Source organism: Heterodontus francisci, chromosome 22 (genome assembly GCF_036365525.1).
Source record: "Heterodontus francisci isolate sHetFra1 chromosome 22, sHetFra1.hap1, whole genome shotgun sequence".
Classification (NCBI taxonomy): domain Eukaryota; kingdom Metazoa; phylum Chordata; class Chondrichthyes; order Heterodontiformes; family Heterodontidae; genus Heterodontus; species Heterodontus francisci.
Window position 1 is genome coordinate 72,747,917 of NC_090392.1, and position 17,723 is coordinate 72,765,639.

The window sequence follows — 17,723 nt, forward strand, 5'->3', positions numbered from 1 at the left end:
CAACTCGCTGATTGAAAATAATTCTCCTCGTCTCCCCCCTTTAGATCTTTTGATCAGATGACAGCAAGAAGTTATAACGTGTGTGAGCAAGCTCCTCCTCGGCCTCAGCTGATGCTGCTGTAGGGACAGGAAAAAAAACACTTTGATACATATTTTCTGATCGGCAATGGAAATGTACAAAGGTTTCTTGTGTTTACACTGCATTCCCCTGCACGCTTATTCAGACAAGTGTTAAGCCAGTCAGAACCTCCCCCTTGGCACCTCTCCTCAACGGTTTATCAATAGATCAACACCTGGGAAAACTGAAACCTACATCCCACCACTCCATGCTGGTGCTGTTAAAAAAACATTTTCTTTCTTCCTGTTAGATTGAAGATTCTATAGAATGAGGGAATTTAAATTTTAAAAGCACCTGGTCACATTGCCTAAACATCTTCATGCAGGCAACTACTTTTAGGAGTGCCATGACGGTTATTATATAGACAAGCATGCCTGCACCGGCAATGACTGGTTAATCTGCTTTTTTTTTGATAATGCAGATAGAGAAAGGGATTTTGCTTAGGACACCAGGAGAATTACCTAATCTTTGAATACTGATATGGGATCGTTAAGATTCACATGAACAAGCAGATGGAACAAGAAAAAGAAAATTGGACCATCAAGCCCATTCTTTTCAATGCAAGGGAATAAAATTAACAAAGTGACTCCTGACAATGCAGCCCAGCACCGACTTCATCAGAGCGCTCCCAGCTTCACACATGCACAGAACGGGCTCTTGCTGTCAGTATGGTGCTATACATGCACAGCCTACGTCAGTAGGCTTGCCAGGACTAATTCACGCGTGCGTGCAAAAATGTCATCGCGTATTGCAATGTCTGCTCGCCGCTTGCTCCCCGCCTCGCCACTTCTCCCCCCTCAGCCACTCGCTCCCCGCTTCACCCCCCACCATCATCTGTTGGCCACTCGCTCCCTACCTCATCACTTCTCCTCCTCTGCTCTACCTCTGCTCTACCTCTGCTCCCCACTCCCTCCCACTTCTGGTCCCTGCTCCCTCCCGCGATCGTTGCCTCTCTTCCCCACATGGGAGAAGCGGGGAAAAGACAGAGTGCCAAGATAGGCAGGGGAGGAGAGGGAGACTGTGAGCGGGACAGAGTGGGGAGCAGAAGCAGGAGGAAGCAGGGAGCAGACGCAGAGCAGAGGGGAGGAAGTAGTGAGGCGGGGAGCGAGTGGTCGACAGGTGGTGGTGGGGTGGGGTGTGAAGCGGGGAGTGAGTGGCCGAGGGGTGAGCAAGCGGCAAGCAGATAGGCGTGGGAGGCAGCGGCGAAGAGAAGCGTGATGGCAGGAGGGAGTGGGGTACTGTTGGAGTTGTGATGGAGGCGGCGATAGCAGCCTTTGCGGGGACTTGGGTTTCATTTGTTTTTGTTTTTGTGATAAATTGAGCAGCGCCATCTTTACTGCTGGCAGCTGCCAAAAACGTCACAGACAATGATGTTTCAGTGGCTGAGGCTGTATTTACGCATGTGCAAGTACAGCACCACCTAGTGGTTGCATTGTCAGCAAATGCAGTCTAAAATTAAATACTAGCAGACCAACACAGTGGTACAGTGGAAGCTCAATGCACTGGACTATGATGTGACCGACCTCAGTCCAATGGAACAAAAAGCTTGTGCCGCAGTTCTCCATGTGTTGAGTTCTCAATTTCAGCCATTGCACAATGGAAAGGTGCAGAACCTAAGCTATTACATTCTCTGTGAGCAGAGAGGAAAGCTTGAACTCAGAGCTAAGCTAGCTGCCCTCGTACAGTGGTGGAGACCTTAAAGTAGATGTCCTGCACCTCCTTGACCTGGGATTAAGCATGCTGTGAGAAGATGTGTGAAAGTTGAAGGGTGACTGTAAGAGGGAGAAAGATAATGACAGGGATCATGATAATAAACAAAGCAGCCTGCTTGATTGGCACCCCATCTACAAACATTCACTCCCTGCATCACCTATGCACAGTGGCAGCAGCGTGTACCATCTACAAGATTCACTGCAGCAATGCACCAAGGCTCCTTAGACGGCACCTTCCAAACACGTGACCTCTACCAACTAGAAGGACAAGAGCAGCAAATACATGAGAACACCACCACCTACAAGTTCCCCTCCAAGTCACACACCATCCTGACTTGGAACTATATCGCCGTTCCTTCACTGTCGCTGGGTCAAAATCCTGGAACTCCCTTCCTAACAGCACTGTGGGTATACCTACCCCAAATGGATTGCAGCTGTTCAAGAAGGCAGCTCACCACCACCTTCTCAAGGGCAATTAGGGATGGGCAATAAATGCTGGCCTGGCCAGTGACGCCCACATCCCATGAATGAATAAAAAAAAAACAGGAATCTTGCAATGGACCTCACTGTGATGCAATGCTAGTTGCAGAAGTGATAGATTCAGTTGACACTAAACCTGGAGAAATGAACAGAGCCAAAGGCAAGAATGTTGGATTCAAAATCATGCATCAATTAACAAATTAAAGGAACAACCATCCTAATCATTGTCTAAATAGAACTTGAACCCATTTCAGCAAATTGAAACTATTGTAAAATCGGACAGATGTCACACTTTTGAGTCGAATTTTATGTCTTTCCTGTAGAGAATTGACTGGTATAACTGAGAGTGAGCGTACTTGTGACACTGGGGAGCAATTAATATGCCAGCAGAACCTATGATCTGAATTTCACTATGGCAACCCTTTCAGCTCTTTTTATGCCCTAACCATGAAGGGACTCAAACTTTCTTGTCACCTATGACATTTTATGTGCAGTGGTGTGGGAGTGGGAGAAATGTGCTAACACCAACCACAGTGGCTTATTGAGAGCACGTTTAGATGTGCTATCAACACAGCTCATAAATAAAAAAATGTTAGATTTTGGTGCCTGTTTGTCATTACAACATCAACATTCCACTGTAGAGCTGGATTACATCAGGCATAGGCAAAACACAGTAACATATCTGACCCGCATTACGTGTCTGTGGTAATGTACATGTCTGAAACAACCTTATTTTTGCCAAGGTTTCAATCTGGGTCAATGTCTGGGCTCCTGTCTTCAAAGACAGAGGCCATTTCTTTGCATGAGTTAATTTCTTCTTATTGTGAGATGCAACCCAATTTCCAGTCTTACAATTTAAACCCAGCTTCCTCAGGCCAAAACTACAATCTCTATGTTTCACAACTGAAGAAACTGGTATGAATAGGAAACACATTCTCCGACTGCAGATTCACATTCTCTCTGGTTAAGAGGTACAGCATGCAAGTTTGCACATCAATCTTGGACTGAGCTCATATTTTGAAAAAAAAAGTAAACTTGAGGTTTGGATGATCATAGGCAAACTACAAAGGTTGCCTCCTTTATTTCTTCTCCAATTTTCTCCCCATGCCTGAAAGTGGTGACTTGTTGTGGGGTTTGGCTTCAACAGGTGACAGCAATCCTATCTAAGAAGCTACTGTTCATGTGTGAGCCATCACAGCCAAGACTGAGAGTATCATTTGTCCTGAATCAATGAGCATTTCCAATTTTATTCTGTCATGGGATGTGGAAGTTGCTGGCAAGGCCAGCATTTATTGCCCATCCCTAATTGCCCTTGACAACTGAGGGACCTGCTAGGCCATTTCAGAGGGCAGTTAGGAGTCAACCACATTTCTGTGGGTCTGGAGTCACACGTAGGCCAGACCAGGTAAGGACGGCAGATTTCTTTCCCTAAAGGACATTAGTGAACCAGATGGGACAACTGATGATAGTTTCATGGCACTGAGATTAGCTCTCAATTCCAGATTTTTATGAATTAATTGAATATACATTCCATTAGCTACGATGGTTGGATTTGAGCCCACATCCCCAGGGCATTAGCCTGGACCTCTGGATTAATAGTTCAGTGACATCACCACGACACCACCACCTCCCCTGTACATTGACCAGAAATGGCTGCAGGGTGGTGGGTGACAGGGGCGGGGGCAGGGGGAGGGGGGGGGGGGGGTTTGGTTGGTGGTAATGGTGGTGGGAGGAAGGGTGATAGTGAGGATTTAAGTACAAAGTGATATATGTGCCACAATGTATCCATTGGAAAATATAGGACTGCAAAAGCTTTGCTGTCCCTATTGCCATTCACAAAACGAATATTTTCCTCAATCACCCAGCCCTTAGATATCTATTCAATTGTCCCTTAAATGGTTTCAGCACTGAGCTTCCCTGGGAAGTCAAGTTCTCACCTTCAACACCCTTTGATTCAAGCAGTTAGATCAGTTATGTGGAGAGACTAGAGAGGGTGGGCTTGTTCTCCTTTGTGCAGAGAAGGTTACAGGGAGATTTAATAGAGACGTTCAAAAGGATTTTGATGGAGTAAGGAATGAAGAACTGTTCCTACTGGCAGAAAGGTCAGTAATCAGAGGACTTCGATTTAATATCAAAAGAGATAAGATGAAGAGAATTTTTTAATGCAGTGAGTTATGATCTTGTCTGCACTTCCTGAAATGCTGGTGGAAGCAGATTCAGTCATAAATTTCAGAAGGGAATTGGATAAATACTTGCAGGGGAGAAAATTGCAGGGCTATGGGGAAAGAGTAGGGATGTGGGACTCATTGAATAGCTCTTTCAAAGGGCCAGCACATACACATTGGGCCAAATGGTCTCTTTCTCTGCTGTAAGAGTCTATGATTCTGGTCTATAAACTATACATCTTATCTCTTCTAAGCTAGTCTTCCAATTATTGGTAAAGCAAGTATTGGCATTCTGCTGGTAAGATTCCACCATTTTGCAAGAAGCTGTGTTGTTTTTTTCAAAATAATGCTTGCTCGTGACAGCAATCGAGAATGGAATCTTTTCTTTTGCTCTCTCCCTAGCAACAGCATCGAGCTTTTGATCTTCCCTTCAAATGGAAGGCAAGCGGAAGAAAGAGTTAACATACTTTCTCTCCAAGTTGCAACACTTTAGTTAAAAAGACATTGAACAAGAATGAAATGTGCAAAAAGAAACTAGACACTGACACATTAAAAAAAAATAATCGAAGTTACACATTTCAATCCACTGTGGTCTACCACTTCTGCTGTGCATCACTAAATTCAAAAAAAAGATAAGCACTTTTTTAGGTTATTTTCGTGATAATATCAGAACAGATGGGTTCCATGCATTTATTTATGTATTTCCACATTTTAAAAAATATGTTTAAAAAATAATGGTGAAAAATAAGTAGCCGCATGTTTCTATTTTGCTGGCGACAGAGGAAACTTGCTACAAAAGGGAAAGAAATAACGGGTGTCATCACTTGTACCAATGGTGTATGTTTTGTCGAAATGGCACACGGCTGCTTTATAGTAAAAGCACCAGGGTTAAGCAATGCGGTTTATTTGGGGGCAGCGAGGGGCAGGGTCAAATTATGACTCAGAACTTAACAGTATGAAACCAGAAAAAGCACAACTTCAATGCTGCAATGCTGCAGGAGATGTCTTAAATTGTTATGAAACTCAACTGCATTCCCACCTTACTAAAGCATCTGCAAGTAGATGTACTTATGTCCATTGTATGACCTCCACAGAGGAACTCCTACCTCCTCCTCACTAAAACTGTAGAGGGGGGAGCATTTTTATCTGTTACCTCCCGTGAAATAGATTAGAAAAAGGGTCAAAGATGAACGACACCTGATCTCTGCCCATTTCTCAATTGCCATGCATTTGCAGTTTGCCAGAAATAGATGGAAGTGTCATACTAATATTTAAATGCGTGTTAAGCGATTAAAGGTGCACACCATTTTCTGGTCAGTATGCCGCATTCGTTTTGCCCCTGTAAATTGGCCAACCCGAGATTCTCTGCTGCCGATATTACAGCTGGCTGAGGGGCCAGCCTGCAGTGTGCATGTGATATTTACACTGCGTTTTTCAAACTTTCCAGCAAATTTAAACCTAATGTTGGACAGGAAACTTATGGGATCAGAAGCCATGCTCATTTTGGGAGTTCTTTAATTATGCTACCTAGACAAAGAAGGAAGAAGATTGGAAGCAAATTGGGCTTACTTGGCATGACCCTACTCACTGCACACATACCCAGAAATTAACCTCTAGCCAAGCTATTTCAGTACAGTTACAACACTGGTATGTACTCGACAAAGTGGAAAATTGCCCAGGTTCATTGGGTGCAAATTTGGGATTGGTAATGCATGATAGGTGCCATTTTGGTTCCAAAATGGCATTTGCGGCAGGTGCATACAACTGCGGCATTAGTTGTGCTGGATGCCATATTGGTGAGGGCAATAGCGTGCCCAGAGTAATTGTTTGCCAGATGTAAACATTATAATTATGTTGCCAATCAGCACGTTTTGACACCACCGCTGCCATTTTGGACCTCAATGCTCCAGCTAATGCCCTCTCTTAAACCTGCACATCTGAACACAGCTGGACTCCACCATGCTTCTTGAGATTGCATGCACGCTTGCCAGTGCACCAAGTATTTCATTATGCATACCCATCAGCCTTTATCTGTAGCCTGCCCCTTTGAAATGCTCACCTGAGTCCTCTGCAGCAGAAATCATGTGTGACCTCAACCTTGTTATGTGAAGGCTTTGACTCACTAAAGATAATGCAGAGCGTTGTGACATGTGCTTTAAGTTGATCTGCAATCAAACTCTAGGGCAGGCAAAGCATTCTCAGGATGAAGTCTTTTCAAGATGTCATGCAGATCTCCCCCCCACCCCCACCTGCCAAGAATGAGGCATATTAATTCTTGTCATATGAACATTGATTTTAAACTGTTCGTGGAGCCAGGAAATGAGTTGCTAAACAGATCAGCCATGGCTGGAAAAACATTTGCATACTAACAGACGGTGCTTGGAGGGACAAAGGGGCTGTTCCCTGCTCCAATTTAACCCACAATGGACTTCGAGCATCAGGTATTGTGCGTAAGAAGAGACATTCCAGGGTTGGCTAAGACAAGAGGATCCACAAACAGACATGGTCAGACCAGCTAGTCACATGAGTTCTGAAGAAGGGTCACTGACCTGAAACGTTAACTCTGCTTCTCTCTCCTGCCAGACCTGCTGAGTATTTCCAGCATTTCTTGTTTTTATTTAAGTCACATGACTAACCTGCTTGGCAACCTGGGTTTTTCTGAATTGTACAAAGAGTTTGAACTGGAGAAAGGCTGTTTGCTCCTGGAGTGAGAAAACCTCTCCTGTCTGCTCCCATCTCTTTCTCACAAGCCACTGAGGACACATGAACTTCAAGAGAGAAAAGTCTCCTACATCAAGCAAGGTTTAAGAAGAATACTGGGCCTCAACGAAAAGCAAGACCTACCTACAATCAAGGATTTTACAGTGAGTTTGAAGGACAGTAACCAAAACCATCTTCAGATATTGCCTCAAACATTTCCACTTCATTTCTTCTGCTCTTTTCTGTCTCTCTCTGCATGTATGTATCATGTATGCAAGCTAGCATGGGCGCGTCATATATTAACCGAATTAGAGTTTAATAAAGTTCAACCATTTTTCTTTAAACCTGTTTGGCTGGTTTCTTTGCCTTATAATTGGAAGTTAATGAACAAGGATTCACTAAGGGGGAGCTAAAAAAACTGTGTGTTTAAAATAAAACCCTGTTACGGTAAGACCAGGTGAAGGCTGAGAGGGAACCCTAGACCCCTTTCTCACCTGGGCTTAACAAAGATCACTTCTTCAAATGACCCTCCAATGCAGATTTGTTTGACCTCTAATTGTGCATATTCTCTCACTCTCATTAGTTGTTGTTTCTGCAAAACCAGCAGAATGCATTGAGTATGCTAAGGGTACAGCCGCCTCGTGGCCTAATTTCTGGACTAATGACCCAAAGGTTGTCTGCTTAAAACCACCTTGGAAAGCTGTGAAACTGAATTCGATAAATCTTGTCATTTGTGGGCACCAGATAATGACCTTGTAGGTTGTTGGATTGTCATAAAAACCCAAACCCTTCAGAGATTAGAACTTACTGACATTTCTCAATCTGGCTTACCTGCATCTCCACTTCCAGACTCCCTTAGGGACTGGCAGTAGATACAGCTGTTCCAGTGTCACCCACATCTGACGAATAAAAAGCTGACATTAGAAAAAGTTGCCAAGAACAGCAATGAGGATGTTTTGTTGCCAAAGAAAGACTTAGGGAAATGTACTCTAGTGCATAATGGGTAACTGTGGGAAGCTATACAAGTACTTAAAGACCTGTGGGTGGGAAGGAACTGTCTGTACTTTTCATAATTAATAAACTGGATTGAAATAATATTATTGTTGATTCTGCTGCCTTGGCATTCCGGAGAAGTACGGAAGAGCTTAAGAAGTAAGAGCAGAAGTAGGCCATATGGCCCCTTGGACCTGCTCCCCAATTCAATAAGCTGATTTTCTACTTCAACACCACTTTTCCATCGTATCCCCATATGATGAAGTCCTTAAACCTCTCTGACATTGCATTGGGCCCACCGCACCAACCTCCTAGCATTGATACAATCCACCACATCCTGCCAAAAACCCTAACCCACCTGATGGCCACCAGCAGGAAAGAGAGCCTCGCTCCATGCCTGTGCTAGCTGGCAGAAAACACATCTTCAATGTGAACTGGGGTTCCCTGTTGTAAGGCATATTTGAGACTTCACTGCGGTGTTTTATTTTCCCTCATCCATCATTGCAGTAATGCCCCATTTAACTTCTGTAGCCCTCCAAGGATTGCAGCAGCACACAATTTCTTCCCATTAATGGGCAGACAGCCAATGGAAGACATGCAACAATGTGGATCATGCAAAAGTGCAGGCCACAAAAACCCGGCACCGTAGCTTCCATATGCTCGGCGCTACAGGTGCTGTTTTGCATTCAAAATGGCATCCGTACTGAGCATGCACACCTCTGATGTGGGTCACGCTAGAATCCATTTTGGGTAGGGCAGGTCTTGAGTAGGCAGATTGTGACGTCAGTCAGTATGCTATGCTCATTTGGCTCGAGTGGTGCCATTTTTGACCTCAACACTCCAGCTAACACCCTCGATTAACATCACACAACTGAACATGTGTTCAGCAGCAGGAAGGAACCTGCACCAATGCTATTTAAAAGGATCAGCAACCACTCTCAGGTTAGTTGCTGGTTGCATTCTACTGTCTGCTGCTGAGTTAGTAGGAGTATTTGATGTCATTTAAAGTTCTAAAATCCAAAGGGAGTCGTGTGGCATGTGGTGAAGACCTCCATTCTCACTTCAGGGTTCCTGCTCAGATCACTTGCTCTCACTCATGGGTGGATGCTGCAGTTTCTATCCCCTTTTCCCTGCAGCATAACAGGGAGAATAAGCAGGGGTGACACAGAGCAGGACAAGCTTCTCAAAGAAGGAGGAGGAGGAGGGGAAAAAGGGTTCTAAGCAAGAACCATCCAGGGTCTTCGGGGAGCAATTCTCCTACCTCAACCTCAGTGAGGAACAGTATGTTGAACGTCTCCACTTCACTAAGGAGGTGCTCATTGAAAACTGCCAGCTATTGCAGGCAGACCTGTAGCCTCAGAGTAGGAGGAAGATGTTACGGCCAGTGACTCTGAGGGTGAGCAAGGCCATGAACGCCTTCACACCGGGCTCCCTCCAGACTTGTGCGTGGGTCTTCTCTAACATCTCACAGTTTGGCCTCCACTGTTGTCTAAGGGAGGTGGCTGAGGAAAAACAACAGACCTGAGGATTGGGAGCAGTTTAGAATTCAGCAAAGGAGGACCAAGGGATTGATTAAGAAGGGGAAGAGTACGAGAGCAAGCTTGCGGGGAACATAAAAACTGACGGTAAAAGTTTCTATAGGTATGTGAAGAGAAAAAGATTGAAGACAAATGTAGGTCCCTTACAGTCAGAAACAGGGGAATTTATAATGGGGAATAAAGAAATGGCTGACCAACTAAATGCATACTTTGATTCTGTCTTCACAAAGGAGGACACTAATATCATACCGGAAACTTTGGGCAACACAGGGCTTAGTGAGAGAGAGGAAGTGAAAGAAATCAGTATTAGTAGAGAAATGGTGTTGGGGAAATTGATGGGATTGATGGCTGATAAATCCCCAGGGCCTGATGGTTTGCATCCCAGAGTACTTAAGGAAGTGGCCCTAAAAATAGTGGATGCATTGGTGGTCATCTTTCAAGATTCAGTAGACTCTGGAACAGTTCCTACAGATTGGAGGGTAGCTAATGTAACCCCACTATTTAAAAAGGGAGGTAGAGAGAAAGCAGGGAATTATAGACCAGTTAGCCTGACGTCGGTAGTGGGGAAAATTCTAGAGTCCATTATCAAAGATTTTATAGCAGAGCACTTGGAAAACAATGGTAGAATCGGACAGAATCAGCATGGATATACGAAAGGGAAATCATGTTTGACAAATTTATTATAATTCTTCGAGGATGTAACTAGTAGAGTTGATGAGGGGGAGCCAGTGGATGTGCTTTATTTGGACTTGCAGAAGGCTTTTGACAAAGTCCCACATAAGAGATTAGCATGTAAAAGTAAAGCGCATGGGATTGGAGGTAGTGTATTGCGATGGATAGAAAATTGGTGGGCGGACAGGAAACAAAGAGTAGGGATAAATGGCTCTTTTTCCGAATGGCAGGCAGTGACTTGTGGGGTACTGCAGGGATCGGTGCTAGGACCCCAGCTATTCACAATATACATTAATGATTTAGATGAGAGAACTAAATGTAATATCTCCAAATTTGCAGATGACACAAAACTGGGTGGGAGGGTGAGTTGTGAGGAGGATGTAGAGAGGCTTCAGGGTGATTTGGACAAGTTGAGTGAGTGGGCTAATGCATGGCAGATGCAATATAACGTGGATAAATGTGAGGTTATCCACTTTGGTAGCAAAAACAGGAATGCAGATTATTATCTGAACGGCTATAAACTGAGAGAGGGGAATGTGCAGCGAGACCTGGGTGTTCCTGTAAACCAGTTGCTAAAAGTAAGCATGCAGGTGCAACAGGCAGTAAAAAAGGCAAATGGTACGTTGGCCTTCATAGTGAGAGGATTCGAGTACAGGAGCAGGGATGTCTTGCTGCAATTATACAGGACCACTGGTGAGGCCACACCTGGAATATTGTGTGCAGTTTTGGCCTCTTTATCTGAGGAAGGATGTTCTTGCGATAGAGGGAGTGCAGCGAAGGTTTACCAGACTGATTTCTGGGATGGTGGGACTGACGTATGAGGAGAGCACAGGGGTATGAGGGGCAGCACAGTGTTGCAATGGTTAGCACCACAGCCTCACAGCTCCAGCGACCTGGGTTCGGTTCTGGGTACTGCCTGTGTGGGGTTTGTAAATTCTCCCTGTGACTGTGTGGGTTTCCACCGGGTGCTCCAGTTTCCTCCCACAGCCAAAGACTTGCAGGTTGATGGGTAAATTGCCCCTAGTGTAGGTAGGTGGTAGGAGAATGGTGGGGATGTGGTAGGGAATATGGGATTAATGTAGGATTAGTATAAATGGGTGGCTGTTGGTCGGCACAGACTCGGTGGGCCGAAGGACCTGTTTCAGTGCAGTATCTCTTTATGACAGATTGAGTCAGTTAGGATTATATTTGCTGAAGTTCAGAAGAGAGAGGGGGGATCTCATAGAAACCTATAAAATTCTAACAGGACTTGACAGGGTAGATGCAGGAAGGATGTTCCCGATGGTGGGGGAGTCCAGAACCAGGGGGCATAATCTAAGATAACAGGGTAAACCTTTCAGGACTGAGATGAGGAGAAATTTCTTCACCCAGAGAGTGGTGAGTCTGTGGAATTCTCTACGACAGAAAGCAGTTGAGGCCAAAACATTGTATGTTTTCAAGAAGGAGTTAGATATAGCTTTTGGGTCTAAAGGGATCAAAGGGTATGGAGCGAAAGCGGGAACAGGCTACTGAGTTGGATGATCAGCCATGATCATAATGAATGGTGGAGCAGGCTTGAAGGGCCAAATGGCCTACTCCTGCTCCTATTTTCTATGTTTCTATGTTGCATTGCATGCAAAGAGAGAGGAAAGCATTGCCTTATCTCTTTCCAGAGAGAGAAGCAGATGGAGTGTGGCTTCACCAGAATAGCGGGCTTCCCCTCAGTGCAGGGGATGGCATGCATTTTGCTTTGGAGGTGCTACATCTAAATTCAGAGATATTCTGCAACTGCAAAGGGTTCCAGTCCCTCAATGTGCAGCTGGTGTGCGATTATGCTCAGTGCATCATGCAGGTCAATGTTCAGTATCCTGGCAGCAGTCATGATGCCTTAACTGTTTGCCAATCCATACTGCCACCATCATTTGAGCCACCATGAGAAACCAAAGGGTGACTTCCGGGCACCTAGGGCTATCTGCTGACCACCTGGCTCATGACTCCAGTGCACAGCCCAAGCACACATGCACAACAGGCATATAATGAGAGCCATGCTGCCACACGGAATATCATCAAGCAGACCATTGGGGCATTTAAGCAATGCTTCCACTACTGGATTGCTCTGGAGAAGCCCTGCAGTGCTGTCCAGAGAACGTGTTATGATTCATTGTGGTCTGCTGAATCCTGCATAATCTCGTCATCATAAGGGCACAGCACTTGCCACCAGGTATACAATGAGCAGTTGAGGATGAGGAGGAAGATGAGGAAGACAAGGTAGAGGAGGAGGAGAAAGATGAGGAACACAGAAAGTTAGCATGCAGGCACAGCAAGGAATTAAGAAGGCAAATGCTATGTTGGTCTTCATTGCAAGGGGATTGGAGTACAAGAATAAGAAAGTCTTGCTACAATTGTACAGGGTTTTGATGAGACCAGACCTGGAATACTGTGCATAGTATTAGTCTCCATATCTAAGGAAGGATATACTTGAATTGGAGGCGGAATAGCGAAGGTTCACTAGCTTGGTTCCTGGAATGAGAGGGTTGTCCTATGATGAGAGGCTGAGTAAATTGGGCCTATCGTCTCTAAAGTTTAGAAGAATGAGAGGTGATCATGTTAAGACATACAAAGTTCTGAAAGGGTTTGACAGGATAGACACTGAGTGGTTGTTTCCCCTGGCTGGGAAATCTAGACTATGGGGGTACAGTCTCAGGGTTAAGAGATCAATCATTTAGGACTGAAATGAGGAGAAATGTCTTCACTCAGAGAGTTGTGAATCCTTGGAATTCTGTACTCCAGAGCACTGTGAGTATATTTCAGGCTGAGATAGACAGGTTTTTGGTCTCTTAGGGAAGCAAGGGATATGGGGAGATGGCGGGAAATTGGAGTTGAAGCAGAAGATCAGCCACGATCGTATTGAATGGCGGAGCAGGCTTGAGGGGCCGTATGGTCTACTCTTTTTGTTTATTTTCAAAATATACTTTATTCGTAAAAATCTGTAAAAAAAAATACATTACAAACCAGTTCCAAACAGCACCAAGTCAAAAAAAACAAACAGTGCAAAGGAGATCAGTTTCCTTCAATACAGGTGCAATGAGTTGCCTCACAACCCTTCCATTTCATTTTTCTTGTCATATACATTTTACAGCAAAACAAAGATTTTCTGGATGCAGTTCTAGGGGTTTTCCATGAATCCAGCCCCTCAGTTCAGCTTGGTGGGGGGACCTTACACAGTGGTCTTTCCCCATTGAGCCTTTGCTGCGGCTGCCCCAAGCTTTAGTGCGTCCCTCAGCACATAGTCCTGGACCTTGGAATGCGCTAGTCTGCAACATTCTTTGCGCTGGAGGACCAGCAAGTTTTGGGCAGACCAAAGGGCGTCTTTCACCGAATTGATCGTCCTCCAGCAGCAGTTGATGTTTATCTCGGTGTGCGTCCCTGGGAACAGCCCGTAGAGCACAGACTCCTGTATTACAGAGCTGCTTGGGATGAACTCGACAAAAACCACTGCATCTCTTTCTACACCTGCTTTACAAAGACACATTCCAGGAGGAGGTGGGCAACCGTCTCTTCCTCACCACAGCCACCTCGAGGGCATTGTGTGGAGGGTGTGAGACTCCGGGCGTGCAGGAAGGATCTGACGGGGAGGGCTCTTCTCACCACCAGCCAAGCTACATCTTGGTGCTTGTTTGAAAGCTCTGGTGATGAGGCATTCTGCCAAATGACTTTGGCAGTCTGCTCGGGGAACCATCCAACAGGATCCACCATCTCCTTTTCCCGTAGGGCCTTGAGGACATTCCGTGCAGACCACTGCCTGATGGATTGGTGGTCAAAGGTGTTTTTCCACAGAAACTTTTCCACGAAGGATAGGTGGTACGGCACAGTCCAACTGGATGGAGTGTTCCGTGGCAATGTGACCAGGCCCATCCTTCGCAACACCAGGGACAGATAGAACCTCAGCACGTAGTGACACTTGGAGTTTGCGTACTGGGGATCTACGCACAGCTTGATGCAGCCGCACACAAAGGTGGTCATCAGGATGAGGGCAATGTTGGGTACATTTTTCCCACCCTTATCCAGAGGTTTGAACATCGTGTCCCTCTGGACCTGGTCCATTTTGGATCCCCAGATGAAGCGAAAAATGGCTCGGGTGATTGCCACAGCACAGGAGTGGGGTATGGGCCAGACCTGCGTCACATACAGCAACAACATGAGCGCCTCGCACCTCGCACCTGATGACCAGGTTCTTACCCACAATGGAGAGAGATTGCTGCTCCCACATGCTCAGCTTGTATTGTACCCTGGCTACTCGCTCCTTCCAGGTTTTGGTGCATGCCCCGGCCTTTCCGAACCATATCCCCAGCACCTTCAGGTAGTCTGACCTGACGGTGAAGGGGACAAAGGATCAGTCGGCCCAGTTCCCAAAGAACATGGCCTCGCTCTTGCCATGGTTAACTTTGGCTCCCGAGGCCAGTTCGAACTGGTCGCAAATGCTCATCAGTCTGCGAACGGACAGCGGATCCGAGCAGAAGACGGCAACGTCATCCATGTACAGGGAGGTTTTAACCTGAGTGCCTCCGCTGCCTGGGATTGTCACCCCTCTTATGCTCGCATTCTTCCTAATAAACTCAGCAAAGGGTTCAATACAGCAAACAAACAAGACAGGGAAGAGAGGACAGCCCTGTCTGACTCCAGATTGGATTGGGAAACTGTCTGGTTCCCACCCATTGATTGAGACTGCGCTATTGATTTTTGTGTAGAGCAGTTTGATCCAATTGCAGATTCCCTCCCCAAACCCCATTTTGGGGAGCCATCATGTAGGTGTGCGATATCCTGTCAAAAGCCTTCTCCTGGTCCAGGCTGATGAGGCAGGTGTCCACCCTCCTGTCCCGTACTTAGGCGATCGTATCCCTGAGTAGCGCGATACTATCAGAGATCTTCCTGCTGGGTACAGTGCAGGTCTGATCAGGGTGAATCACCAACTCCAGAGCAGACTTGACTCAACTGGCTATGACTTTGGACAGAATCTTGTAGTCAGCATTAAGCAGTGAGATGGGCCGCCAATTTCTGATTTCTGCCCTCTCCCCCTTCCGCTTGTAGATGAGGGTGATGATGCCTTTCCTCATGGATTCTAGCATGCTGCCGGCCAGGAGCATACTCTCGTATACTTCCAGCAGGTCTGGGCAGATCCAGTCCCACAGAGACGAATACAACTCAACCGGTAAGCCATCGCTTCCAGGAGTTTTACTTGTCTCAAAGGACTTGACAGCCTTTGTCAGCTCGTCCAGAGTTAGCAGCTTGTCCAGTCTCTCCCTCCTGCTGTCATCTAGGACCTCTGTGATAGATGACAGAAGGACTGGGAGGCTCTGCTGTCTGTGGGCTTCGCATCATACAGCCCAGCATAAAAGGATTTGCTGATCCTTAGTATGTCGGACTGCGAAGATGTTACCGAGCCATCCTCTTCCTTCAGGCTGCTGATAACAGAGCTCTCTGTGTGTACCTTTTGGAAGAAGTAACGGGAGCACGTCTCATCCTGCTCAATGGAGCGGATTCTGGACCGGAAGCTGATCTTGGAGGCCTCCGTGGCAAAGAGCGAGGCCTGCTGGCTCTTCAGCTCATGGAGGTCCTCCTTGACCTCGACCCCCATCGTCTGCAGCCGGAGCAGATTTTGCATACTTCTCTGGAGTCGGGACATTTCTCTCTGTCTCTCTCTCACCCTTTGAAGACCTTTGAAGATAAAGAACCTCTTGATGTTCTCCTTGATCGCTTCCCACCAGTGAACTGGAGACTCAAAGAGGGGTTTCACGGTCCTCCAACCTTTGTAATCCCTTTTGAGTTCCTCAATATTCTCTGGGGTTAGCAGTGTAGCATTAAGCTTCCATAACTCCCTGCCAACCCGCTGATCGTCCTGTAAGTGACAGTCAGCCAGTAAGAGGCAATGGTCGGAGAAGAACACCGGCTTGATGTCGGTGGATCCGACCGTGACAGCACGGGACACAAACAGGAAGTCAATCCTGGAACGGGCAGACCCAGCCGTCCTTGACCATGCGTATCTACGCTGTGCTCCGTCTGCAGGTTTGCTGAAGACGTCGTGCAGTTTGGCATCTATTCCTGCTCCTATTTCTTATGTAGGTGGAGGAGAAAGTGGAGGCGGATGAGGAGGAAGGGAGAAGGCAACCAATACATCCACTTTTTGGTCATGCCCATCCAACTACGGTACCAGTGAACGCAAACCCAATTCCCTATTCAACAACAGTCCCACACCTTACCATTGTTCTGTGATCAACCATTCCAGTGTCCTCTTGGCCACAATGCTGAAATAAAACCCACCACAAAACATACATTCCAAACCAACATACAATCCATCCAATTATCCATACTAAATTAACTAATTATTCTTTGTGCATTCCCTTGGTGCCTGTCTTCCATGTACCTTTGCCTGTCCTAGTGCTCCTATGCAGTGCTACCCCAGTGGCTGGCGGAATTTCAGTGAGGGTGACTGCAGATGGCCTTGTGGCCTTGGAGGTCGACCCCGAGCAGCACTGGCTCTGGAAGACGCACCTTCAGACTGCACCGCCTTGACATGGGCAGCAGCAGTCTGGTCTGGCTGGCTGGCAGGCAACAGCAAAGGCACTAGTGGAGTGGCAGTAGTGGGAGGACAAATGCTTTTATCCTGAAAGAGGACAGCAGGTTTGTGCTCCACAGAGCCACTGGCACATTCTTGGGGCAGCAGCTCAGCAATCCTGGAGCACAGATTGTTGAACTGCTGTGCGAGCCTGCAAGCCTCTTCGAGTACTGATATCCACAGACATGATTGCAGCAGTCTGAGTGTGCATGGCAGCAAGCTGACTTCAGTCTGAGCTTCCACTACAGCGCCCAGACGTTGTCTGTCTTCTTTTTGTGCTGCGATGGAAGTTGAGACATCGGTCATCAGACGCTGCATCATGCTTGGGTGCAGAAGTGTTCTCTTGGAGTTGGACACCAGTTCCATGATGGAAAGAATGGACTCCAAGCGCTGCACAAAGCCATGTGCAACGTGCGTGCTGCACTCCTCCACGCTCCTTGCTAGTGACTGCAGACTTTCTGGCAGATCTGCCAATGCACCAAGTATTTCATTATGCTTAAGCAGCAGCCTTTTTCTGTACACTGCTCCATCGAAGTGCTTATCTAAGTCCTCTGCAGCAGAACCCGTATGTTCTTTTCCTATGTTCTTACCCTGTCCCCCTGTCCTGGTTGTAGGCCACTATGCCCGTTATAGCATCATGCGCAGAACCTGCCTCTCAGGTGCCCTCTAAATTATGCAAGGTGCCAGCACCTGAGCTGGGAGGTATGAGTGTCAGAGCAAGTGACTGTGTTTCTTCATCATCAGTGTCTTTTT

The 17,723-nt window shown here is 46.4% G+C and overlaps 1 long non-coding RNA gene across 2 annotated transcripts in view; it reads left to right on the forward strand.

Moving 5' to 3' along the window:
* The window catches only part of LOC137381436 (uncharacterized), a 58,749-nt gene that overhangs the window by 29,161 nt on the left and 11,865 nt on the right, over nucleotides 1-17,723 (forward strand). The gene's annotated exons all lie outside the window — the stretch shown is intronic.